Below are 27201 nucleotides of genomic sequence, written 5' to 3' on the forward strand. Positions count from 1 at the left end.
AGCCAGCCTGGCTGAGAAGAGCCTCCTCCCCAGGGGAGAGAGGTGGAGCCCATCTCTTCCCAGCAGCTTGCTGCGTCTCTCGCCAAAGAGCAGGCTGTGGTCATGGAAGCCAAAGCCTTCCCGATGACACCAGTGCCGCAGTCTAATAACACAGATAAACTAATGTTAATAAATTAAAATGAGGGAATGTATTTATTTTCATTAGGAGTTCCACAGTAAGTTTTGTATGTTGATCTATACCAGGGCTAGGCAATTATTTTGGCTGAAGGGGAGCTTAATTAGTTTTGGTGAGCTGTGAGGCCTGCAAGGATAGATCCATCAAATGTCTAAACCCCACCCTTTGGCAAGTGTCCTTCCATCTTGACCCAGAAGTTCTTCTTTGGGTGGGAGTTGCCATCTTGGAACTGGAAGTCCTGCCTTGTCATATGGTCCATGATATAGGAAGGCCGACCCACCTGACACCAAACCATGTCCCAGAATCCACTGCCCATTTCATGTGGTCCCTGTTATCAGAAGGTCCACCCCTTGACTGGAAAAAAATGCCTCTTCGTAGGGACAACCCTCATTGTACATGGCCAGCTCCTGGTGCCCCAGAAGTTTTTTTCTCTGGGCCATAAGGCACAGGCATGACCCCTCTAACAATTTGCCCCATCACCCTCAACCAATCTGTAGGTGTTTCAAGGGTGTCAGACCTCCCTAAGAACAGCACTAAGCCAACTGAGTTGAGGGCCATGCACATAAAATATTTCAGAAGAAATAATTTTTACAAAGCATTGATTAAAAAAAAAAATCATACTAAAAATTAAAAAAAATCTTCTATATTTTAATTTTATTTCAAAAAATATTTTGTCCTGATTTATGTGTGTGAGTAGTGTATATAGAGGCAACTGCATAATAGCTCAAAATAAAGTCTTTTATTTTGTTTGTGGGGGTAGAAGTATATGTGGGGAGTGTGGGAGAGTATGTGGTGTGGTGTGTAGTTTGGGTGTGGTTGTATGTAGGGGTGTGTGTTTGTGTTTAGCTGTGGAGGTTTGTATGGATGTTGGTATGGTCAGGGGTGGGGTGTGTGGAGGGTTGTGGGTGTGTTTGTGGGTATGTGTGGGTATGGTGGGATGTGTATGGGGACATGAGTGTGCATATGGTGGTGTTGTGGTTGTGTTTATATGTGTGGAAATAGTGGAGTGTGTGGGGAGTTGTAGGCATGTGTGTGGATAGGGTAAAAAGTGGGACTGGGGTATGGGTGTGTGTGTGGTGTGTTGTTTTGCTGAAGGGGGTGACTTCCACTCATTTGGCTGTTCACAGGTGGCTGCCTTCTACCCATTCCCAGGTGGGTGGAGTAGGTGGAAGGCAGCTGGGGGTCTAAGCTAGAGCCCAATGTGCTGGGGCAGGAGCCATCCAGCTTCTTCCCTATCTACTTTTTGTGATGTGGCTGAGCCCAGTGCCTCTGCAGGTGGTGCAGGGTGTGCAGTTCAGTGCTGCCTCCCTGGTTCTCAGTGTACTGAAAAGGGGCAGGAAAGCAGCTCTTGCCAGTGGGCAGCAAGGGAAGCTCAGCTGGTCCCTAGAACATGGGGGTGGGAAGGAGCAGTGGTTGGCACCATGAACTCCCTTGGCCTCTGTACTATGCCTGCCTGGTGGGGTTGCAGTTTGGTGGGGTGTGTGTGGGGACATTGGTGTGGGCATGGTGGGATGTATGTAGGGATTGTGGGTATGTATGGGTATAGTGGGAGGGATTGGGGGTGTACTTAAGTGTCTGGGTAGGGTATGGTGTGGGGTTGTGGGGCTGTAGCCAAATCCATGCTGGCTTCTGCTGCTACTGCCACTGCTGCTCCCACCCCCCCGCATGTCTCACACCACAATGCATCAGTACCCCCCCCAAGACACACCCATTTTTGGTTTGTGATGTAGCTGAGCTCCTCTAGGTCTCCTTCATTCATGTACTCCCCTACTCAGCCAGGAATGAGAGGGACCAAAACAAAGGGGGTGGGGGATATATTGTATGCCACAAGTGAGCTTCCCAACCCAGTGTTTCTCATGCCTCTGAGTGCCTCATTTCTGCCTCCTGCTGTGCAAACAGCTGTGTGGCTGGCTGGAGGGTGGCAAGCTGCAGGCAAAGTTCCCCCCCCCCCCCAAAGTTTACTTTCCACAATGCTGCTGCTTCTTTTCCCTACCTGCTGCCCAGAGCACTGCAGCAGGGACAGGAAGAAGAGCCACTAGGGGAGTGGGGCACCAAGCAGTTCCCTGGGCAGCAGTAGCCCTATCTGGGACTAGACCTCCAGCAAGAGAGACTATGAGAGCAGCTTGCTACCCTGGACATGAACAGGCAGGGCTCAGCTCCATGCTTAACACAGTAAGTTTATTGAGGGGCCTGGCCAGATGCAATTAATTGGTGGGTGTCTACCTGCAGGCCATATCCAATCAGCTGGCAGGGTGAATCTAGTCCACTGCTGATTTAAGAATTATATAGGAAATCTGCCTCAGGTTTCAGCTTTGAGTGAATGGCCATGACAATGAATGTCAATGAAATCTTTACATGTACAAAAGGAAAGTATCAAGTAAGTTAGCCTGTGTCTAGACATGGCAATGATAGAACGCAATATTGTGTTCTGCTCAGGAGTCCATGCTTCTGAAAAGCTATGAAAACAAGGTTGATGGGGGGGCGAAGGGAAGAGAAATGTCTCAGGATTTGGAAAAGAGGCTTTATGATAAAGGCTTAAAATCAACTTATTTCAAAGATAGGGCTGAGAAATGACTTAATCAGTATGTATAGATACTGTCATATGGTTAAATTCATAAATAGAGGGATTGTTTGTACTTGCTGACAAGGGCTGAAAGTTGAAGTTAGACCAATTCAACCTGGAAATGAGATGAAATTTTCTAGAAGCAAGAGTAATTAAATGTTGGAACATCTTGCAAGAGGAGATGGTGGACTGACTGTTGTTAAGACTTTTACTTGAGATTGAATGGTTTTCTAAAAGATATTCTTTGATGGAGATTTCAGGAGAATTTTTCCACTCTATCTGGCTTGTGGAGACCTAAATTTGCCAGCATTTGCCCACTATCATAAAAAATACACTATCATCTCTCTCATAATTTATTCAAGTTCCATTTTTAAAATATAGTTAACAGCTTTATTCTCAATTTCTCCTAGAAGTCTGTTACACAAATTTGTCCTGAAATGGCTGGAAACTTTCTTCTACCTTCCACCCTCTATTTATCCATAACAATGGAGATGGAGACTAAGATTATACTCAACTGTCTTGTGTTAATATTGTCCTTTAATTTAAATATTTTTTCCCCATCCCTGGTGTTTGCCTCCTTGATGTATTATTACACAGCAATCATATCTCCCATTAGGCCTTAATTTAACTTGGCAAAATAAGCCAAGTTCCTTTCATTCAGTAAATTTTTCACTCTCCTGATCATCCTAGCAGACCTTTTTCAGCTTGATTTAATCTGCCCTGAGTATGGGTATCCTAGGGCTGTGTGAAACTTTGGGTGGTTATTCGATTCGAAGGAGATTCAGCCTGATCCAGAAGCCGAATCTCTGAATCTGAATCGAATCAGGAGACCAATAAAAAGGTCATAATTAATTAAAAACCTCTGAGTCAATTCAGAAAAGACTCAGAGAAAGATTTGGGCAGTCCTCACTCACTGCCACGAGCTGGACCCAGGCTCTGTACCACTAAATAGGGGGCTGGAGACTATGGGGGGACTCCCACCAGGCCCCATCTGCTGCCTGCTCCCCCAGCCTACCTGAGCACCCTCTGATCCCCAACTGCTCTCCCAGCTCTGTCAATGGCTGCCCCTCCTGGGCCTAGGGTTCTGGCGCTCTAAAAAAAAGCCCCAGTCACCAGCTGCTTCAGCAGCCATTGGGACATCTGGAGGCTCATGGCAGAACCCCACCTCATGAAGCACAGGGCAGTGAGGGGAAGCAGGGATCTCCCTGTCCCACCTGGCATGAGCTGGTGTGTTCAGGGCTTTTTTGTTTTTTGTTTGTTTGTTTGTTTGTTTTTTTTAAAGAACCAAGATGTTGAGGCCAGGCAGGGCAGCCATTGATGGCACTGGGAGAGCAGGTAAGGATCAGGACAGAGCCCCCCACACAGCACAGGCCAGTGGGGGGCAGTTGGGGGTCACCCCCTTGCCTGGCAGGAACCGATGAGTACAGGGCTTTTTTATTTTTAAGGGCCAGGATGCTGGGGCCAGGTGGGGCAGCCATTGCTAGGGCTTGGAAAGTCAGTGGGGGATGGGGCCTGTTTGATTCAGAGACTTGACCAATTCAGCGGTGGCCAAATCTCCAAATCAGATTGGCCTGAATTGATTTGGAACAGTGATTTGAATCGCCAAATCAAATCACTTTCCCCCTGTCATGGAGTGGGGTGCAGGAGCGGCTGTGATCCCACTAGCATCCCCTGCCATGCTGATTAGGCAATCCAGCACCCTCTATTCTCACCTGCCACGTCTTGTTGGTATATGGTTCTATAAGGGAGGCTGCCACTTATTGCCCTAGACACCATCTTATGTTTGTATTGCCCCCATTCCCGATGGGTGACCTGGTGCACCCCCAGCCCTATAGGCTATGTGTGCCTCCTACCTCCCCTTTAGCATGCCCCAAGCCTTGCTGCCCTTCCGGACATTATCTGGTCCTTTTCTTTTCCGCCTCTTGTCTGGCGCCCCTGGGCTTGTCACGCAACCAGCGCCCCTATATCCATTAGCCCTCTTGGGCTTACTGACTGTACTCTTATCAGTTAGGCTCAGGCAGCCTGAGCTTTGCCTGGCCCCTTTGACCCTTTGGGGTCCCCACTACTGTGGAGCCCCTCTGGGAGCCTCTCCAGTCTGCCCCTGGTTGGGGCTCAGGTGGCCATAGCCATGCCTGGCCCCCTGGACCATTGTCAGGGTCTTTCACCTTACTAGGGCTTCTCTGTATATCGCCCCACGGGGCTGGGGTCAACACCCCTCAACACCACCAGCACAACCAGCTGTGCCCACCCAGCACCACTCACTGTGCCCCACTGGGCACCAGGACCCCCCAGATTACTGGGGAGCTCCTGTGAGGCCTCCTCACACCCCTACAGCCTCACCCAGTCCTCCAGTCTAATAGTAACAAAACAGAACCAAAAGCCAAATGGCTGTAACACAACAACAAGAAGCGTCCTGGCTTATAACATAGGGTCTACGCTCCCTTGGCTCTCTAGCTATAACCTCCCAGTCTGGGTTCTCTCCACCCTTACCATGCCATAGCCACTTGGGTGGTCAGGTTGTAACCATCTGCTCTGCTCTGCTCTGCTCTGCTCTGCTCTGCTCTGCTGCAGAGCTCCTGCTCCTACAGCTGCAAGAAGGGGACTACTTCCCAGGCTTCAGCCTGGGCTGTTTATAAAGGCCCGGCCCTGCCCCCTTCTGGTCACATGACCTGCCCGGTTGCCGCAGCAACCAGCACCTGAGCTGCCCTGGAGATTGGCAGCTGCCCTTCACCCTTCTTAGGAACAGGACACCTAATTACCCAAAGTGGCCGAATCCAAATCTGATGTGAATACTAGCCACTTCACGCAGGCCTAGAATATCCAGACATGCACACATTGGATGTAATGTGGTATTATTACCTGTATCTTTCTCAGGAAGTGTATTTTTCCATGATGATAACTTGACTTTGGGCTGAAGGATTGAGGAATTCCTTTGAAATACCACAGATTGATTGTGGCTGAATATGAGACCAAACACCCAGGTTTAGTGGTGTATGCAGTATGGAAAATCCTTTCAGTTACCTGTCAGATACGTGTTGCTCCCATTTTCAAGGTCATATTTATGTTCAGCATGGACTTTCAGCAAGATAAGATTGAGACCCATGTTCTTCTGCAGCTGGTATATGTCCCTCCTGCTGGGATCGCCTATTTATATCTTATCTCATCAGTTTTATGACTTTGTGGGGGCTTTTGACATCAGTAGCACATTTGTTTTTTCTACCTGCTACCCAAGGCACAGATTTTAATTTGTTAGGACTGAAGTACTTAGTCTAAATAAGTATACTTTATAGAGTATTTGGATATAAATTTAGTTTGTTCTTTAGAGGAAGTCAGACTTCATGATTTGATGATATCTACATTTGTAGAGAGACGATGTTAGTGTCTAAAGGCAATTAAAGGAATGTAGGAATCCAGTTGGATGAAAAAATCCATCAGTACCATTCTCCAAACGACAGAGCTTTTGCATATGCACTGAACACTGTAAAACTTAAGTTCAAGACTAGACACAGACATCATGTAAAAGCTCATAGATGATAACTTAGTCTCCACAGAACATCATTCAGTTTTCATTTCTTAGGTGCTTTCCTGGCTTGACAAATGAGGTGTGATTTTAATCACACCTTTATAGCAGGTGTTGGTCAGTCTATTTAAGCTACAGAAGCAAACATGACAGTAGTTTAACAAGGTGTTGTTGAAGTGAATGGCTGTTAATAAGAAAATCTGAGAAAAAAGCAGGGAGGATTATGGCAGGAAGTAAGGATAGTATTTTATTCATGGGCTTTGAATAAGTTTTTCCCTGTATAGTATGCAATCATTTGAGAGAGCTGTGCTCTCTATTATCAAAATCCTTTATGTATAGTTACAGCTTTTATGTAAAATTGACCAGCTAATGAAACAAAAGCTGTTCTGAATAAGTCTTTACTTTATTATGAAAGAGCAGTCAGTTGCTTCTGGATATATTAGGGTTTATTGGTCTTGTACAGGTGTGGTATAATCACTGCTTTGCCTTGCTTGAATAGCAGCCATCTGCTTATCTTTGGTTGATTACAATATTTAATAAATATTCTTAAGCCTGTAGCTGTGGAATCAGTCATTCTTTCTCTCTAATTTAAGTTTAAGCAAAGGCACAACACATAATGAACTCTCTAAGCAATTTGGCTTTTAACTTGTCCTAGACCAATGGAAATACATTTGGCACCACAGACCAATAGTCTCTTATAAAATTGTACCTATAGTTCACTTAAATCAGCTTTCTTAAATAGCCTTGCTAATTAGTGCCATAATTTAATTAACAATATTTAAGATTTTTTATCAATACCTGAAAATTCCCTAAATATTAACTTAATATTAATTCAATGTTTAAACTATGTAGGAAAATAAAAAGGAAAACAAGAAAACTAATTTAATTAATAATTCAAAATCTACACTGGAAACCAGAAAGTAATATTGGTCAGACATAAAAATGTGTTAATAGTCAGCCAAAGGATGCAATATTAGTATATTATTGTTGTCCCAAAGTGATTTTGTTTTCATGTTAAATGTTATTTCAAAATACTAATAAAATATATATATAGTAAATAAAAATGTATAAGTAAGTTATACTCAATATTGGTCCCTACATCTTTAGCTAGTCTTCTTGGAAAGTGTCTGTATGAGGAAAGGCTCCCATGCTGCCTCTAACATTCCTGACAATATACTAGTGCAGCAACTGGCAAGTATAATTAGTGTGAAGCATTAAACAATGACTTTTAAAGTGAGAAGGATCAACAAGGAAGCAACCAGAGAGATTTTAGTTCAATTAATTTTGAAATGGAGAGGAGGAAAGAAGCATAAAAATAACAATAAAACAATCTTTAATGTGATTTCTAGTTCACAAATAGTTACAGTTTGGTATAGAGGTTCTGTCTGGCATTCAGAAGAAGATATTTGCATTAGTTCTAAATGAAACAGAAGGCAGTCTGAGAGAGATTAAAGAATGTTAAGTATTTTATGATTGATGACTATTATCTACTTACTCCTCATTTCAGTTCATTACTTAGTTGCAAGGACGACTGGTGCCACCTTAGTCAGGGGGGGCATGTGTCCCCACAGTGACCAGTCAGTGACTGGGGGGGTCTCCCCATGGCCAAACTAACTGAGCAGAGGAGGTTCCCTCCATAGCCAATAGTGCTGACTGGGAAGTGGCCATGGTGCTCCCAGAAGTGGCCACGGTACTTCATCTGGCACTCTCACTCCCCGGACGGTGCTTGCAGGAGGGCACTGGCACTCCCACACACCTACTTCAGAGTATACTGTCTTGGGCATGTGTTTACACATGCAGGGTCTTGTGAGCAGATTTGTTACTCCTAGCTGCAGACTGTTTCTGCTTCCTGGGGCCCTGCAAGAGGCCCCTGCAGAAGCTAGGGGGATCTCAGGGGCTGAGGGACAGCTCTCTCCTGGTAGGGGCTGGGACATTGCTGCCTGACCCCAGGAGCTGCCTGCTTCCAGAATGTACTTTGCAACCAGAGCTCAGGCAAGAATAATGTCTCCCTGCCCTGGAAGAAGGGAGCTCCCAGCCCTCACTCCCCAATCATGGGGTCCAGGCTGAGACATCCTTCTCTCAGAGTGCCACCTTTCCAACTGTGGCCTCAGCACTTGGAGATCCTTATCTCCAGGGATCTTGGTTTTCTCTGATAAAAAACCAAAAATCTGCAAGTTTCAGATTTACAAAAGTAACCCAAAATCCACATTTACCTGTCATAAAAATGAAACACCACTATATATATGTGAAAAGACCTTGCCTAGAGGAGTCTCAGGTCCCAGATCTGGTATGAAACGCATGGGTGAAAGCCCGTTGCACCCCTATGAGCCCAGGGATCCCCCAAGAGACCCCAGGACCTGTAAAGAGCCCCAGCCTGACCACAGGTAAGCAGGGGCCAATGTTGGGAGGGACATAACCCAGCAGGGAGGAAGCTGAGTGGAACCAAGGAAGGTCAATCCCCCCAGACCCTACTTGGTTTAGCCCCCCAGGGAGCCACGTGACTGGGCTGCCAGTGTGTGAGACAGGTTGGGATGGTGCACTTACTGTCCCCTCCTTCAGTGGCGAGGAAGGGACCTCCCTATCCCTCCAAGAGCAGAGCCCTTCTGCACATGCGCACAGTTTAAAAGGAGCCCAGCAATGGCAGAAACCACATTCAGGTCCCAGCTCCAGCATGAGATTCTCTCCTGCCTAGGGCAGGGGGTTGGACTTGATGATCTACTTAGGTCCCTTCTGACCCTACAACTATGAATCTATGAATTATGAAGTGCACAGGTGAAGGCCCATTGCGCCCCTGTGAACCCAGGAACCCCCCAAGAGACACCAGGACCCCCAGTGAGACTCAGCCTGCCCGTAGGTAAGCAGGGACCTGTGGTGGGAGAGACGTGACCCATCAGGGAGGCAGATGAGTGGAGCCGAGGAGGGTCACACTCCACCCGGCTCCTAATTGGCCTAGCCCCCCAGGGAGCCACATGACTGGAGCCTCATGAACAGGACATGTAAACAGGCATGCTTTTGGGCCTGGCATATGAGTTAGTGAAGGAGTTTGTGCAGGATGGTGATCAGGAGGGGCCAAGGCCCTGCCAGTGAGGCCTAGGGAAGCTGTTCCCATCAGTAGCCATCAGAAGCCAGACTACCAGCAGCACAATGTGGATGGGCACAAGCTGCACCCTGAGGGTCCTCTCGGAGACTGTGGCCTACCCCTCTGGCACCTCAAATGCTTCCACCCAGATTGAACCCATGGTTCCAGCTTCCACATAGATGGAGCCTCTGGAAAGAGCCATGGGCTGCCTGGCATGTTTCCAGGCTCATGAGACTGGGAGCATGCCCACCTTCCCTTGTGAGTTTTGCTCCACTTTGGAGTCTTTGGGGTGCCAGATAGAGGAACTCCAGGCGGTAGTCCAGAGACTGCATGCCATCAGGGATGGCAAGCAGGAGATAGACTCCTATTGCCAGGCCCTTCACCCCTTGGAGGCAGAGGTAGACCAAAGTCACCTCCTAGAACAAGGAAGGACTCAGGGTTCTCCCACACAGTCCAGCCAGGGGGTTGGACAAAAGTGGTCAAGGGCACCAAGGTGGCCAAGGGCCCCAAGGCCCACTACACCAAGGCTCCCCTCTCCCTGAATCTTTACAACAGGTACAAACCTCCTGCAGCCCCAGTAGAGCCTACAGAGCTGCCAGATCCCACAGACATGGGAGGTTCACCCACCCCTACTCTCCCTAAGATGAAACACAGAGTGCTTGTTCTGGAAAGCTCGCTCCTGGGTGGGACTGAGGGGGAAGTCTGCCACCCCAATCCCCTAGCATGGGAGGTCTGCTACTTCCCAGAGGCCTACATCTGGGACATAGCAGAGAGGATCCCAAAGATTATCCCACCCTCTAACCATTATCCTATGCTCCTTATTCATGTGGGCACAAATGACATGGCTTGGAACAAACCCAGCTGAGTCATGAGAGACTACAAGGCTCTGGGAGTGGGGCTTAGGGGGTTGGGGGTGCAGGTGGTCTTTTCCTCACTCCTCTTGGTTGTGGGTCATGGGCTGAGGTGGGAGAGATGGGTTGAGGTAGTTAACCAAAGACTGTGGCTGGTGTTAGCATGAAGGCTTTGGCTTCCATAATCAAAGTCCATTCTTTGGTGAGAGAGGCAGTGGTCTGCTGGGGAGAGATGGCCTCCACCTCACTCTACTGGGGGGGAGGGTCTTCTCAGCCAGACTGACCTGTTCAACTGGGGTTTAAATTAAACCCGCTGGGAGTTGTGGGGATTATGGCCACTGCAAGCCTGCTGGAAAGCCCTTGTAAATCCAGCTGGCTAAGGCACTTAAGGGAACCCACCCCTACCGTAGCTCTGGAACAATCTGTAGGGAAGGCAAGGACCCCCAATGGGACACTTACCTGCCTGTACACCAATGCCAAGAGCTTGGGGAATAAACAGGAGGAACTTGTCCTCCTGCTAAACAAGAATGACTATGGCATCATAGGGATAACAGAGACCTGGTGGGACTCCACCTAAGGCTGAGCCGCAGGTATAGATGGCTATACCCTGTACAGGCAAGATTTTGCAGATAAAAGGGGTGGGGGTGTAGCTCTCTACGTCAAGGACAGCTACATGTTCCTCCAAATTGACATTGGCACCCAGGAAGGATGACTGGAGTCTCTCTGGGTTAAAATATGTAGGGACCGTTGCACAGGGAACATCATGGTAGGAGTCTACTACAGACCTCCTAACCAAAAACAAGAGCTGGACCAGGAATTTGCCAGGGAACTGGCTAAGGCTGCACACTGTCAGTGCATGGGTGTTATGGGAGACTTTAACTACCCAGATATCTCATGGAAAGAGCACTCAGACAAATCTGAATGGTCTCCAAGCTTCCTCACCTGAGTAGATGAGCTCTGCCTGACCCAAGAACTCTATTGCCTGACAAGAGGTATAGCAATGCAGGACCTGGTACTGGCCAAAGGGAATGACCTAGTTAGTGACCTAAGAATCGTTGGAAATGCTGGGTGATAGTGACCACAAACTGATCACCTTTACTATGCATCACAAAGCTGGCAAGTCAGTCAGAAATACTGAAGCCCTAGGGTGAGAGAAGATATAAATCTTTTTGAACAAGATCACTATTTTACATAGAACAAGCATTTAAGGCAAGGGATGAGTTATCATCATCATCAGTAGCAAACTGACTCATATTTAGGCTTCAGCAAACCCTCACAGTTGAAGCTGATTTTCTTTCATGATTGCCTGATCTGTGGGTTCAAACTGTGGCTGACAAAACCAATCCAGGATTGACAAAATCTGTTGCAACTCAGGCATGTGTTTTAATGTAGGGTGGATAGATATTTATTTTTTATTTGATCTGTGACACACCATTTCAGTTGCTTCCATTTTCCCATTTTCTTTTTTCATTACAAGGTTTCAAAATACTGAGATCCTTGTAGCAGACTCTCCCTCCATTTGGGGTGGTCCTGGGCTATAGTCTCTGAAGAGTCGATGTCAATGTTGCATTTTTCAAAATGACCTTGAGGATGATCTTGAAGCACTTACTCTGCAAATGTCTTGACTGAACTGGGAAAACAAACTTGCATCAGGAGTCTGGAGTCAGACATCCTGATGACATGGTGGGGTCAGTGAAATTGATATTCATGATATTCACTGAAGAGAGGATGCTAATGTTGTTGTGTCAAACTTCCCACTGGATTTGAAGTTGATGGTATTTCTCCAATGACTTGAAGTATCTCCTGTATATTGTCCACATAAATCCATATAATAGGATGGGGATCACAACTGCTTAATAAACTATGAACTTGGTTTCAGATCTGATGTTGCAAATTTCAAACACCCATTTCATTAGGCATCCAAAGGCTCTACTTGCACATTTGATAGATTTTTTTTCATCGATGTTAGCCATCAAGAATGAACTCATAAACCAACTTAATGAGTTCCCTATCAGAATTGATGAGCACCTCATGACTTTCTGCCTTAAACTGTCATGGAGGCAATATAGCACTGTCATAGATTCATAGAAGTAGGGTCGGAGAGGTCCTGAGAAGATCACCTAGTTGGACCCCCTGCCCTGAGCAGGAATTAGTACAGAGCTCTTATGACCCCTACTAAGTTTAAGCTCAAATGACCCCAACTAGGTAGTTATAAAGCCTCCTTTTAAAGACCCCTAAGGTAGGAGCCAACACCACTTCCCTTGGAAGCTAGTTTCAGATCCTGGCCACCATGACTGTGAAGTAGTGCCTCCTGATGTCTAGCCTGAACCTACTCTCCATCAACTTAAGGCCATTGTTCCTTGTTACTCCGGGAGGTGCTCGGGGGAACAGGGTCTCACCCAATCCCCTCTGGTCCCCAGTGGTAAGTTTACAGATGGCCACTAAATCCCCTCTCAGCCTTATTTTGTGAAAGCTAAACAGGTTCATGTCCCTTAGCTTCTCCTTATAGGGCCTGCCCTGCTGCCCCCTGATCATGTGAGTGGCCCTCCTCTGGACCCTCTCGATGCTGGCTTCATCTCACCTGAAGTGCAGCACCCAGAACTGGACACAGTACTCCAACTGTGGCCTGACCATTGTCACATAGAGGGGGAGGATCACCTCCTTAGACCTGCTTGTGATACATCTGTGGATGCATGGCAAGGTGCAGTTAGCCTTGCTGACCACATCCTCACATTGGCAATCCATCTTCATTTTGGAATCAATAATGACTCCAAGATTTCTTTCTGCCACTGTGCTTTCAAGAAGGAAGTTCTCCAGCCTATAGGTATGCTGCTGGTTCTTCCTGCCGAAATTGTCATGCTCACAGGCATACAGTGTGAATTGAAAACAAGCTGGAACCTTAACAGGGAGATAAGGCACAATGCCACATTTATTAGAACATAAAACATGCAACATGAAAAGAATAAAGAACAGCAAGGTTATTTGTTGCACACATTCCCATACATATTCATTCACTCATTCATTCAAAAGAGACAGGCACACACACGCAGAAGTTATACAGTCCTGCAAAGGTTAAGGTTACCAAGTTTCAAAGTTGCTCAAGGTCAGTCCGGTGGCCAGCCAGGCTGACCAAGACAGTTGGAGTCAGGTCTTGTTGAACACACTCAGAACTCCTTCTTGCAGGTGGAAGAGACCCAAAGCCTTGTCTTTTTGTTCATTCTTTACAGTAATAGCTGTCCATAGAGCCTATGGATTCCATCAAGTCAGATGTGAAGGCCATTCTTCTTGTCCTGTTGGCAAGCTGGGATTAGTAGGTCATGATCTTCTGTCTTTGTGGTCTGCAATCTTCAAGGGCTGTCGCTTGCAGTCTTCAGCCATCAGGATGGAACATGATTTAGTGTTTGGTAAACCTTTACTGCTGACTCTAAGTTGCTGCAGCTCTTAACCATTAAACCACAGAAGGCTATTTTCACCTGCTACAAGAGGCCTGTTTTCCTGTGTCACTGGCACACACGTCCATCATTTAGTCTTTTGTTACTTCTTTCCACATACACCAGACATACCACAAACCCTTTCACAAGCATTTTCCTTACACTAAATTGAAGTTTTAAAGTCATAAGACCAATAGGTGAAATACATTTATGCTAAAAAAGAAATTTTAAATAGATGGTTAATTCCAAGTGCTAATAATGACTGATCAAATTATAGTAAGTAAATCATAAAGTTTATCTGATTAAGATAAAGTTTATCTGGTTATCTAAATGTTTAAATCTATTATATATATATTTGTGTGTGTGTGTGTATAAAGAGAAATAACAAAATAAATACTCAAAACAATTATAGTCATTTTCAAGATAAGCAATTAAAGCAAAATCTTCATTGCAATACTACAAAGTGCAAAAGTGCAGTACCCTGCACTTGTCAGTATTGAATCTCATCCTATTCACATTTGCCCACCCCTGTAACCTGCCCAGGTCCAGTTGTATACTGTCCCTCCCTTCTAGCATGCCTACCTCACCCCGAATCTTGGTGTCATCAGCGAATTTGAACAGGATGCTATTCACACCCTCATCCAAGTCACTGATGAAGAAATTGAACAGTACAGGCCTGAGGACTGCACCCTGGGGGACTCCACTGCCCACCTCTCTCCAGGTTGAATATGACCCATCCACCACCACTCTCTGGGTGTGGCCTCCAAGCCAATTTGCAATCCATCAGACTGTATAGGCATCAATGCCACAGTCACCTATCTTTTTAATGAGAATGGGGTGGGAGACAGTGTTGAAGGCCTTCCTGAAGTCCAGAAAGACTACATCCACTGCAATACCTGTGTCCAATGATTTTGTGACCTGATCATAGAAGGCTACTGGGTTAGTCTGACAGGACCTGCCCCTAATGAACCCATGCTGGTTCCCCTTGAGCATCCTCCCATCTGCTGGTCCCTCCCAGATGTGATCCTGGATAATTTTTTCAAAAAGCTTCCCCAGGATCAAAGTAAGACGAACAGGCTTATAGTTGCCTGGGTCCTCCCTCCTCCCTTTTTTGAAAATGCGGACCACATTGGCCTTCTTCCAGTCTTCTGGCACCTGGCCAGAGCACCACAAGTGCTTGTAAAGCCATGCCAGGGGCCCCGCGATGACCCCTGTCAATTCCCACAGCACCCTGGGAAGCATCTAGACCTGCTGATTTGAACAAGTCCAGCACCTCCAGAAGTTCCCTGACTCAGTCCTCCCTGACCCTAGGCCTGGTGGAGTCACTCCAGAGTCCATCCGGTATCCCAGTGGGGGGGAAGTTCTGGTCCCTGTTCAGAAAAATGGAGGCACAGAATTTGTTAAAAAGGTCTGCTTTTTCTTCTGGTGCAACCACCAGATTGCCAAGTGTATCCTGCAGGGGCCCCACATTGCCTGGTGCCTTCTTTTTACTCCTTATGTATTTAAAAGACCACTTTTTGTTGTCCTTGATCCTTGTTGCTAGCCCTAGTTCCATCTCTACTTTATCCTTCCTAACAGCCTCCCCACTTCCACTGGCTGTACACCTCCTTTTCAGCTTTCAGATGTTCCTGAATGCCTCTGGTGAGCCAAGGGGGCTTTTGAGCACTCTTGACCACTTTGACTCATATTGGGAATGTTACCCCTTGGGCTTGAAGGATCATCTCCTTAAGAAATGACCACTCATCTTGGACACCTAGTTCCCCTACTTTCTGTAATTGCAGTGCCTTTCCTACCAGTCTCCTCAACTCATTGAAGTCAGCCCTCATGAAGTCAAAGGCTGCTGCCTTGCTGCAGGCCCTTGACACCCTGCACTGGATGGTGAATTCCAGTAGGCAATGATCGCTATCGCCCAGGTGGTCGAGGACCTGGAGTCCCCTCACCAGCTTATCGCCTGTGGCCAGGACCAGGTCCAGTAGGGCTTTTCCTCTGGTGAGACTGTGCACCTCCTGGGTTAGATGGAGATCTTGTATCCCAGCAAGAAACCTATGTGAGCTGTCAGACCTAGTCAACTGCTTCTCCCAGCAAATGTCCAGGTAGTTTAGATCACCCATGATGACCACATCCCTCAACTTAACTGCCTCCGCAAGTTGACCCGAGAATTCCCAGTCCAGCTCTTCTCTATGGTTGGGTGGTCTGTAGTAGACACCCACCATTAAGTCCTTTTCCCTGAGACCCCCTTGTATTCTGATCCAGAGCACTTCAGCCTGCCCTTCCTCTGACCCCATCCTCTTACTTGAGGATGTGTATTGCTCTTTGATGTAGAGTGCCAACCCCACCTCTCTTCCCCACCTGTATAGTCTATGGCCCCTAATGTTTACCACCCAATCATGGGGTGAATTCCACCAAGCTTCAGTGAGCCTGACTATGTCTGGGTTTCTACTAGCTATCTGGAGGGTGAGTTCCTCCTGCTTATTCCCCATACTTTGAGCATAAGTGTAAAAGCATTTAAGTCCTTCTGTCAGTGCATGCACCCCCCCCCCCCACACACACACACACACACACCAATTCCTATGGCTATCTGAACCCTTGTCACTTACCTGGGTACCTGTTGTGTTCTTCACCTGTCTTGGCTGGGAGGTGTCCTCATGTCCCCCTGTGGCCCCATCCCCTGGTTAAGCTAGTTTAAAGCACACCATACAAAATCAGCCAACCTGGAAAAGAAGACACGCTTGCCTTTAGGAGACAAGTGAAGTCCATCCCACTCAATCATGCCCCCTGAGTGAAAATATGGGTCATTGTCCAGGAACCCGAGGCCTGCCTGGTGGTACCAACTCTGAAGCCTCCAGTTGACCTCATTGATGCAGACCTTGTGACGCCCTCCACATCTACTTTCCAGAAAAATAGTGGAGAATGCCACCTCTGCCTCCATCTCCTTGAGCTTGGCCCCCAAGGTCTTGTAATCTTTCATGATGCTGTCTGGGTTGCCCCTGGCTAGGTCATTTGTTTCCATGTGGATTAGTACCATGAGGTACTGGTCCAAGGGTCAAATGAAGGCCAGAATCCTCTCTGTGACATCCTGAATCTGAGCCCCAGGCAGGTAGCAGAACTCCTGTGCCATGGGGTCGAGTCAGCAGATGGGACCTTCCATTCCCCTCAGGATGAAATCTCCAATGACGAGGACTCAGCATTTGTTTCTCCTCGTACTCCCTTTCTCCATCATCTGTGTCATGTGTGGAGTGGCACCATCCCCTCCAGAGACATCCTCTTTGTCCTTCTCCTCCAAAGCTGCCAGGGCCTCATATCTGTTCCCAAGTTGTACCTGGGGAGCCATCACCATGCTATCCCATGGAGCTCTGGGCCTGGTGGGCACCTTCTGCCACTCCTCCGTTGTGCATCTCTCCAAAGGGGTCTGTTCAGAGGACAACTGGCCCTGCAGTGAACAGAAATAGGTATCAATCTCATCCTCTGCACGCCTTATCCTCCCTCATAGCCCGCTCACCTCAGCCTGGAGCTCCCACACATGCTCCTCCAGAGCTCAAAGTTGGGCACAGAAAGGGCAGGTGAGGGAGCCATCAAACCCCTCTCTGACCACTGGCCTTATCAGTGAGCATACTCCAACTCTTGATGCTACCAATGAAACTAAGGACAAATTATGTGCCAAATTATCAGCCAAGTCCTTTCTGGCATTCTAGAGGGAGACAGACTTATTCTTCTTGACAATTCCAATACCGGAGTTGGAAGGGACTCAAACCTCTGGAATGGAAATATTGCAAGGAAGGATACCTTCCTATATGTTCTTCTGCAAGAGTAATCAGGAAGGAGAACGCTCACTTCACAGAGTTGGCTTTTCCATAAAGACTAAACTCATAAACCAACTCAGTGAGTTCCCTATCAAAATTAATGAGCACCTCATGACACTCCATCTTAAACTGATGGGAAGCCAATATGCTACTGTTATCAGCTCATATTCCCTGACTTTTTATGCCACTGATGAAACCAAGGAGGAATTCTATGCCAGCTTCGACCAAATCCTTTCTGACATTCTGGAGGGAGATAGATTTATTATTTTTGGTGATTTCAGTGGCAGAGTTGGAAGGGACTCTAACCTCTGGAACAGAACCACTGGCAAGGAAGGAGTAGGAAAGATCAGCTCCAGTGTCATCCTCCTCTTGATCAAATGCATGAAACATGGACTCAGCATCACCAACACCTTGTTCCACCAGAAAAAATGGGCACAAGATATCATGGCAACACCTGCTAACTAAGTATCAGCACTTGATTGACTACATTGTTGTTCATGCCCAGGATAACAAAGATGCTAGCATCACCTGAACTATGGTAGGAGCTGATGATCCCTGAACCAATCACTAACTCATTTACTGAGCTGTGTCATTCAAACTGGTTACCAAACAACAGCTGCAGCAAAAGCAGTGGTAACAGAAGATCAATGTGAAAAGACTCAAGGATCCAAGTAAGCAGAACCTCTTCCACCAGTGCCTCAACAAAAATATGGCAAAGTCCAATCAACAAAATGGAAGAATGTCAGCAGCACCTGGGGTGCCTTCAAGTCCACTGTCATCTGTGCCTGTGAACAGACACTAGGGTTCTCTATCTGTAAACATCAAGGCTAGTTTGATGAAAATTACCAGAAGATCCAAGAACTGATCAAACCAGAAGCACAAAGCTTTTAGTGCATGGCAGAATATCAACTCCAAGCAAAAGAAACTGAATCTCCAACAAGCCAAGGCAGAGGTTCAAAGGAGGACCTGCAATATGAAGAACAGATGGTAGGAAGACAAAGTGATGGAGTTTCAACATCTCACTGATATCCATAATATGCGCATTTTTTTCAATGCCACCAAAGCCATCTAAGTACAGAGCACTCAGGGAGCAATCCCTTTGACACCTAACAATGTAAGAGACCTGGTAAAGAAAAAGGGAGCCATCAACAATTAGAATACTGGAAAGATTTTGAAAAGATGGCCAGGTTGTGCATAAACCTGTAGATTTATCTATAGACCTGTTGTAATTAATTCAAATCCCTTACTGTCACATTGTCATTATCAGTAATGATAGAGTTGCTTCTCTGATGATGACAGGAACTTTGAATTTCCCAGATCTGAAATGACTCATTTGTAGATAATTATCAGGGATCCTGGTTTTCTCTGATTAAAAAAAAAAGATTCTCAATTTTTGGATTTAATGTGTACTGATTTTTCAGTAAGGAAAAGGATTTTTCCTTAGCACAAGAGATATGATGAAAGAATACAGTAAAAGACAGGCATAAGGATATAAACATTAAGAAAGTTCATAATATAAAACTGAGTTCATGAGTTTTACAGAGAGACAAGTCTAAAATCATTAAGTTCACCCATGTCAAATGCTTTGATTTTTGTATTATTTTCACAGCAAAGTTCTGCTATAATACTTCTTTGAACTAGAGTTTGAGACACTCAATCATCTTCAGTACATTAGGGTTTTCTTGTTATTGGTATTTTAAAGTCTTCATAAAATATACTGAATGATCAACTAAAATTGTATTCACTTCTAGCAACACAAGGTGAGTAGGGGAGTGGTATGCAGTTTGAAGAGAGGAAAATAATGTTACCTGAAAATGTATGACTGGTTAACTCAGTTTCAGACCTATGCTGTATCCCATATGCATTCCATGACCTCAGATCTGTTCAAATCCTTTTACTAATGATTTATGTTAGTATCATCATGCTGTCATCATTACTAAGTTATATACCCAGCCCCATGCTACCGTGCTGTCATTGATGAACTTTTAAAACATTGTTCAACAAAACAGACCCTTTTTACAAATGAATATTTCAACTCTAGCTCTATTATTTGTTACTAGATATTTCATTTACTGACTTCAAATCTTTATGATAGGTTTAATTGGGATTTATTCTATTATTAGAAATGGGGATATAAGGACATTAAGGCATCCTTTGCAGTTTAATCAGAAGGAATTGAATGCAAACTACAAAAGTTTAACAGTTTTGATTCAAGCTCTGAGTGCATCTATGTGCTGTCCAGGGCAGAATGGGAAAACACGCAACTCAGAGGTCATAGTCTGTCTTTCAGCTTCCCATGCTCCAGGGTGACAGTACCTACTAGTAGGTCAGTGTGTGGTAAAGCATATGTCCACCAAAAGTCTGATGTTCAGTGGCCATATCTACACCTGTGCTTTTATGCACAATAGCCTATTAAAGTGTCACATCCAAAATAGTGCTAATATGCTAATACACAGTAGAATTAGTCTACTGCACATTAAGTGTCACTAAAAAGGCATTTGCCTCAGCTACTGTGCATTAGGGCAGCCTAATGTACCTTTATGTGGTACCTCTTATTAGAGGTACTAAACAATGCACAGTAGCAGAAGTGCATTAATGAACATGTAGATTTGCTCACCTTGTACTTAGCTGTCATGCTGGTAAGGTATGGAAGGAGAGGGTAGGGCCATTTCTCTCCAACAAATCATGAGGGAGAGTGGAGGTCTGAGGCTAAATGAAACCTTTAGACTGCTATATCTGGCACAGGGAAGTGAAGGGTTGCCTTATGCTCTTCATTTCCATGCCCTCAGTATGGCCCACGGTCAGACTATGACTTTCTATTTCTCCAAATCCATCCACAAAAAGCAATGCCAGAATTGAAATTGCAGTCTACAAAAATAAATCTAAATGTGTTAAAATCTCTCTTTATATTTCAGAATCCATTTGTAATGTAACATATCTTATCTGTGCAAATGTGCAATTTTAGTAGGTGAGGGGAGAGAAAGCAAAGAAGACCGACTAAAGATGAAATGACCTGTAGTGCTATACAAGGTTGTTGAATCATCATCATTGGAGATTACGAGCAGGTTAGACAAATATATGTCAGGTATGATTTAGATGCAATGAATCCTATCCAGGTAGTAAGGAAAGTGCTAGGTAACTTTTTGAAAGTTGTTCCATCCATATTTTCTATGATTTTACAATTTAGTGGAAAAAATGGATAGGACTTTCTTCTTCTGAACTTCTTTCTGGAACTCAGAGAAAACTTGCCTTCCTTTGAGAGAACTCCTCCTTCTCCATCATGTTATTCTTTCATTATAGAAGTGCGGCCACAGAGAAGAATGTAAGTATGGGTGCTCTGTAATGATCCTGAGACACATTGAGAAAGAAGCCCCAGCCACTCACTTTTATTTTACATCTGCCCCAGGCTAGAAAAAATGTCTTGTGGTTGCCCTCACACCAGTGTCAGGTAGCAGCAAATACAGGGGACTGTAGTAGTAGGATTACATCCACATCTGATGTTAATGCAGACACAGGGTTGCCAACATGAGACTTATTTTTTATTGACATTCTGCAAAGTTTTTACTGATGACCAATTTTTTTCAGAGATGTATGTTTTTACTGACACATTCTTGACCAAATGTAAATATTACATGTCTTCCAGACCCTGAAAAAGGCTCAAACCATAGTAAAAAAGTTTGAAGATTGTTCATAAAAAAAAAATGGTTTGGTATCCTTCACTGCACTAATGTTTTACACTGTTCTGCTTCTCCCCCCTTCCCCGCCCCCAAAGAATCCCCTGCTAACACTCACATCTTGGTATCCTTGATTTCATCCTATAATGTGCTTCTCCCACCTCAGGGGTCTCCTACTGATTCCCACACTGGTATGCCAACTGCACCCCATACTATAATTTGTCCTTAGTCCCCTCCCAGCCTTCCCTCCTCCAGTTCCATTCCCCTGCTGTCCTAGCATAGACCTCCCACAAAAAGAAAGACTGCTGTCTTCTTATCTGACACCCAGAAGTGTTATAGGCAGGCAGGAGGCAGCACAGAAGCAGCACCAGCACCACAAAGCCATGTGAAGAGCTATGGGGTACTCCACTCCTGCTCAGACACCTGGTAGTGCTGCCATGTTCCGTCTGCAGTTTATTAATGCAACCACCTTGTTTTCCAGCCATGGAGTTTCAGAAGCTCTGGTCTTTTAGGGAACAGATTTTGCAGAGCTGTTTTTGCTTCCCTGTTCATGGGTGGCACAATATTTTTAATGGATTTATGGACAAATGTTTTGAGTCTGGTTATTTACAAGGTGTCTTGCAAAGGAGAAATGAGCTGGGTCCAGCTAAATGCTATGCAATGATGTGTGAAAATAAAAGCTTTTATTCATGAATTTGCAGATGCACACATGCTTGAAAATCAGAGTCAAAGAGATGGCAACCAATCTTTTAAGAAAGTAATTTCTCATTAGGAGGGGATGTTTGTAGCTGTAGATTTGAGAGCTTTGTTTGAAGTATATTTACTACTATTTTTTTCATTGCAACACAGGAGTTACATGGAATTCTAATTTATTTGAAGACATTAATTAACCTCAGAAAACCAAATAAAATGCTGACCTGTAGGTATATTAGTTATTTCATTATTTGAGGTTTTGTCTGAATGAAGGAGCAATGTATCTTGCTTTAATATCATTCCTGTAAGTGAGGCTTTCAGAAGATGGTAGTTCTGGAAATAGCAAATTTAGACAAGAATGTTGATTTGTTACCTTCTCTAAAGTCAATCTCAAAAGTGCTGCTGAATTCAATAGGCCCTGCTTCTGGGAATGGCTTATATTGCCCAGACTTTAAAGAAACAGCATTAAGCAGAATTCAACCCACAAAAAAATGTGCATGTTTAGGAAGATTTGAATATACCACTGGGGTATTAAGATTTCTCTTCTTTATGCTGAACCTAATTCTTTAACATACCATTGATCGAACAATATTACTGCCATTTTCCATTGTCCTAAATGTTTTTAAAACCCAGGAAAGGTGGGATTTCCTCAAGGGACTGATCCTGCAAGCATAGAGGGATACCATACCAGTACACATAAAGGGAGGAAAAAGAGCCAAGAAACCCTCTTGGCTGAGCAGAGAAATCCAGGAGAGCCTACAGGGAAAAAGAGAGGCTTACAGGCTGTGCAAGCAAGGGGCAGCCACCAAGGAGGAGTATACCTGCTTGGCTGACACTTGCAGGGAAGCAGTGACGTATGTGAAAGAAGAAACAGAACTTATGCTGGCAACAACATTAAGGCCAACAGAAAGTCCTTTTTTAAGTACATAGGGAGCAAGAACATAGGGCTAACATAGGGCTGCTACAGGATGAACTAGGGCAACTCGTAACAGATAGGATGGACAAAGGTGAGCTCTTAAATGATTTCTTTGCATTGGTGTTCCTGGACATGGATACAAACACACCTCCCAATGAGACTTCAGTCTGGCGTGAGAGAGATATCAGTCTATCAACAGTTAGTGCTGACCTAGTGAAGGGGGACTTGGAGGGGTTGGACATATTTGTTAGTAGGCCCAGATGATCTTCACCCAAGAGTACTAAAGGAATTGGCCAGTGTCATAGCAAAACCACTGCCATAACTGTTTGAGCACTCCTGGCACTCAGGACAGGTCCCAGAGGACTGGAAAAAGGCCAATGTGGTTCCTATTTTCAAGAAGGGGAGGAAAGAGGACCTGAGCAATTATAGGCTGATTAGCCTCACCTCTATTCTTGACAAGACCTTAGAAAAAATCATAAAGGATCAGATTGCAGGGGGGGAGGGGGCAGGGCAGCGGGTATCACAATGCTAAGGGGCAACTAGCATGGGTTTATAGCAGGCAGATCCTGCCTGACTAATCTGGTCTCCTTCTATGACCAGGTCACAAAGTGTTTAGATGCAGGAGTAGAGGTAGATGTTATTTACTTGCATTTTTAAAAGGCTTTAGACACAATGTCACACCCAGTAAGTAGCTGTGACCATAATCAGGTGGGTAGAAAACTGGTTTATGGGATGCATCCAGAGAGTGCTGGTGGATGGGTTTGTTTCTACCTGGGGAGATGTAAGCAGTGGTGTCCCCCAAGGCTCTGTCCTTGGACCAGTACTGTTCAGTATCTGCATTAGTGATTTTGATGAGGGTGTAGAAAGCACTCTGTCCAAATTTGTAGACAACACCAAACTATGGGGTACAGTAGAGGGTAGGGAGCAAATTCAGGTGCATATGGATAGACTGGGGAAGTGGGCAGATCAGAACGGGGTGCAATTTAACAAAGATAAGTGTAAAGTGCTGCACCTGGGGAGAAATAATCACCAATACACCTATAGACTGGGAAGTACCATTTTAAGTAGCACAGCAGTGGAAAGGGATCTCAGAGTCATAATCAACACAAAAATGAATATAAGCCACCAATGTGATGAGGTAATAAATAAGTCTAACCACTCTAAATCACTATAAATCTATTAAATCTATGAAACAAAATATAAAACTGGTTTTAATAAATGTTCCAATTAAGATGCCACATTTTTTCTAATATATGTGATATTATAAGCATTTTGATACTGTACAAAAAGTTTTAAATAACTTTATATATAAAATCAATATAGTGAAATCAGATAGTCCATATTCTGCAACACAGACTGTTATTTTTGTAATATTGACTGCCTAGATGTAATTGGTCATATATCCAGTACTCAATAATCTGCAGTAAAGAGATATTACTTTAAGAGTCACTGACAGGAAAACAAGATTTTTTTTTAAAAAAAGATAAATGGATTAGAAGTTTGAAATAACTTTGAAGTTTGTTACTACAGCAAGATGTGAAAACAAGAATGACAGAAATGATCAATAAAGAAATTCATCACTTACATCTTTAGTTACTGTATATTTCAGACTGGATTGTGTCTTATGCTGCAGGCAGTTCTTCATTTTGGTGGTATATTTGAGATAGTTTCACTGACCCAACAGGAGGTGTTCAGAGCTCTTGTGTATCAAAGTGGCAAAAAGTTTCCAAAAACACCCCAGCACTCAGGAAGGAATATGCATTCTCTAATTGGCCAGTTCTAGTGTTTGATTCAGAGATTGTTTGGAATCACAGTCTCACCTACTTCTTACTTTTTCTGAGTTGCTGGTGTAAAATTTATGCAATTTTTGAAATTAGGTGAAAACAAACTACCAAACTGTGAGGACAAGTGGGTACATTAGGGACAGGTCATGGATTCAGGATGGTCCTATGGGCTGAACAAAACCAGATGAGGTTCAACAGGAACAAATGCCAGGTCCTTCATCTGTGTGTGAAGTCACAATAGAACTCTGGCATGCATCAGCAGCATATCAGCAGTTGTGTCACCAATAAATCCAGAAAGGTGCTCCTCCCCATCTGTTCAGCATTGGAGAGGGCCACAGTTAGAGTACTGTGTCCAGTCCTAGGCACCACACTTCATGAAGAATGTAGACAAGCTCAAAAGGGTGCAGAAAAGGGCCACCGGCATGATCAAGGGCCTGGGGGACAGGCCCTATGACTAGAGACTTCGGGATCTGGGATTGTTAAGCCTAAGCAAAAGAAAGCTGAGAAGTGACAGCTACAAATATGTCAAGGGAGAACACCAAAACCTAAGTGAACAAGTTTTCGGAAAAGCCTCTGCCTCCACCCCCTGGGAAGACATGGACCAATGGACTCAAGCTCGTTGAGGAAAAATTTTGGCTGGACACAAGAAAAAACTTCTTTCTGTATGGGTAAGTAGAATCTGGAACACACTTCCAGCAGAGGTGGTGCAGTCACCATTGTTAGACCCCAACTCTGTACGATGCCCAGCAACTAGGGAGATAATGATGCAATTGCTCAGAGATCGTGTTACTCATTAGCCAGAGCAAGCAGGGAGCAAATGCTACTTGTACACATTGCTCGCAACAGTTTTATTCAGAATGGAGATAGCTTTGGGCCAGGTCCCAAAAAAACCTACAAAACCAGGGACCTGCAGTGAACAATAGTTCTTTTCACATTTTATACACCTTGATTCATGCTCATTAACATTCACTCCACCCTCACTCCCCCTACATTCCACCCATCTCTCTTCCTATCTCAAGTTCCACTTCTGTTTACTGTTTGTTTCATTAACATGGAATTGCCTATGTATTTCATTCATTTACATGCCTTTTTGCTATGAGCACATGTGCAAGACCTTGACTCCTCTTCTTCGGTCAAAGGGTAGACTTTGACCAAAACCCGGATGCTTCTGAAGGCTTCTTCAGAAAACACCATTCACCTTTTTACATATGTTTATTTCAGATTCTGTTACTAATTACGTGTTGTTTTCCACATTCCAGTCAGTTTTTCAGTCCCAAGTTGTACCATGCTCTACATTCCTAAAGCTTCACCTTATTCACAGCACACAGACTCACACAGACTCACTTGCTGCTTTTTATCAGAAAATGGTTGAGAAAGTTAAAATTGTTACTTAGCATAAGCAAATGGCTGGCTTAGATATCATTCTGCCTTGTGGTTAGCAGCTTTTTCTAGGTCGCAGGTTATAGCCCTTTATTCAGCTGCAAATCCAGTGCTCCCCAAGGTCCAAATATTGTCACCCTAACAGCCATCTCTGGTGGTCTTTATGAGGAGGCTGGACAAATACCTCATTGAGCTTGTTTGAGCCCAATTTCCTCCTGCCCATGGCAGGAAACTGAACTTGATGATCTTATAAGTCCCTTCTGGTCTTTCTTTCTTTGAGTAAACCTTGTGTTTGTGTTGGCCTCTCTGAAAGGTAGGAGAAACAAGGCAATTTAGTTCCATTGCCTCGACCAGGAGTGGTCAATTATTTCAGCTGGAGGAATGCTTGAGTTTTGGTGAGCTCTTGAGGTCTGCAAGAATAGCCCCACTTTTTGGCATAGCTCCACCCCTTGACAGGTGCCCCACCCCCGGTAGCCCTCTTGGGATATGAGATCCTGTTGCTAACCCCTGACCTTTGCCACTGGAAGTCCCTTCCCTTGCCCCCAGAGGGACTTCTTTTGTTGGGGGGAGGGGGACATTGCCATCTTGAAATCAGAAAAAAAACCCAAATTGTATACTAAACGTCAAAGACTTACTATATTATATTTTAACTTTATACAAAAATAGTTTGTCATGATTTGTATTTGAATACTATATAGAGAGATGATGAAAATAATCTTACTCTTCTATATTGTGTGGGGGATGTGGGGTGTGGTTGGGGATGGGTGTGTGTGTATGGTGGGGGTGGGGGTGTGTATATGTGTATGTTTGTGTGTGAGGTTTGTGAGGGGGTGTTCTTGTGTGTGGAGAGACATAGGCTATGTTGAGGGTGTATAAGTGGGAGAGTTGTGGGAGCTGGGTGTGAAGGAAGGTGGGGGTACAGGGACCCCCACCCCACTCTTCCCCCCATGGCAAAAAGCTCCTGCCACCAGCAGCATCAGACCATGGGCTCTCAGTGGCCTGTTCAGGATCTGCCACCTGACAGAATGTGATTCTGGCCAGTACTGCATATGGTGCCAAAGAGCACAGCCAGGCCAGTCCATCTCTATCATGCGGGGCTTCCTGTGGCACAAGTGCAACTCCCAGCACTTGTGTGCCGGCGACGGAAGCCCAATAGGGCTGTGCGAAACAGCACGGTTCTGTGTCAACTTCCATTTCACCTTTTTGAAGGGACAGTGTTTAGTTTTGCTGTTTTGAAGCATTATTCTGTTTAATTTTGTCAAAACTGTTTCTCTGTTTCAACGCGTATCGATATTTTGCCCATAGGCTATAATGGGGAATCACAAAAATGAGTAT

Source organism: Crocodylus porosus, unplaced genomic scaffold (genome assembly GCF_001723895.1).
Source record: "Crocodylus porosus isolate Cpor-Errol unplaced genomic scaffold, CroPor_comp1, whole genome shotgun sequence".
NCBI lineage: Eukaryota > Metazoa > Chordata > Crocodylia > Crocodylidae > Crocodylus > Crocodylus porosus.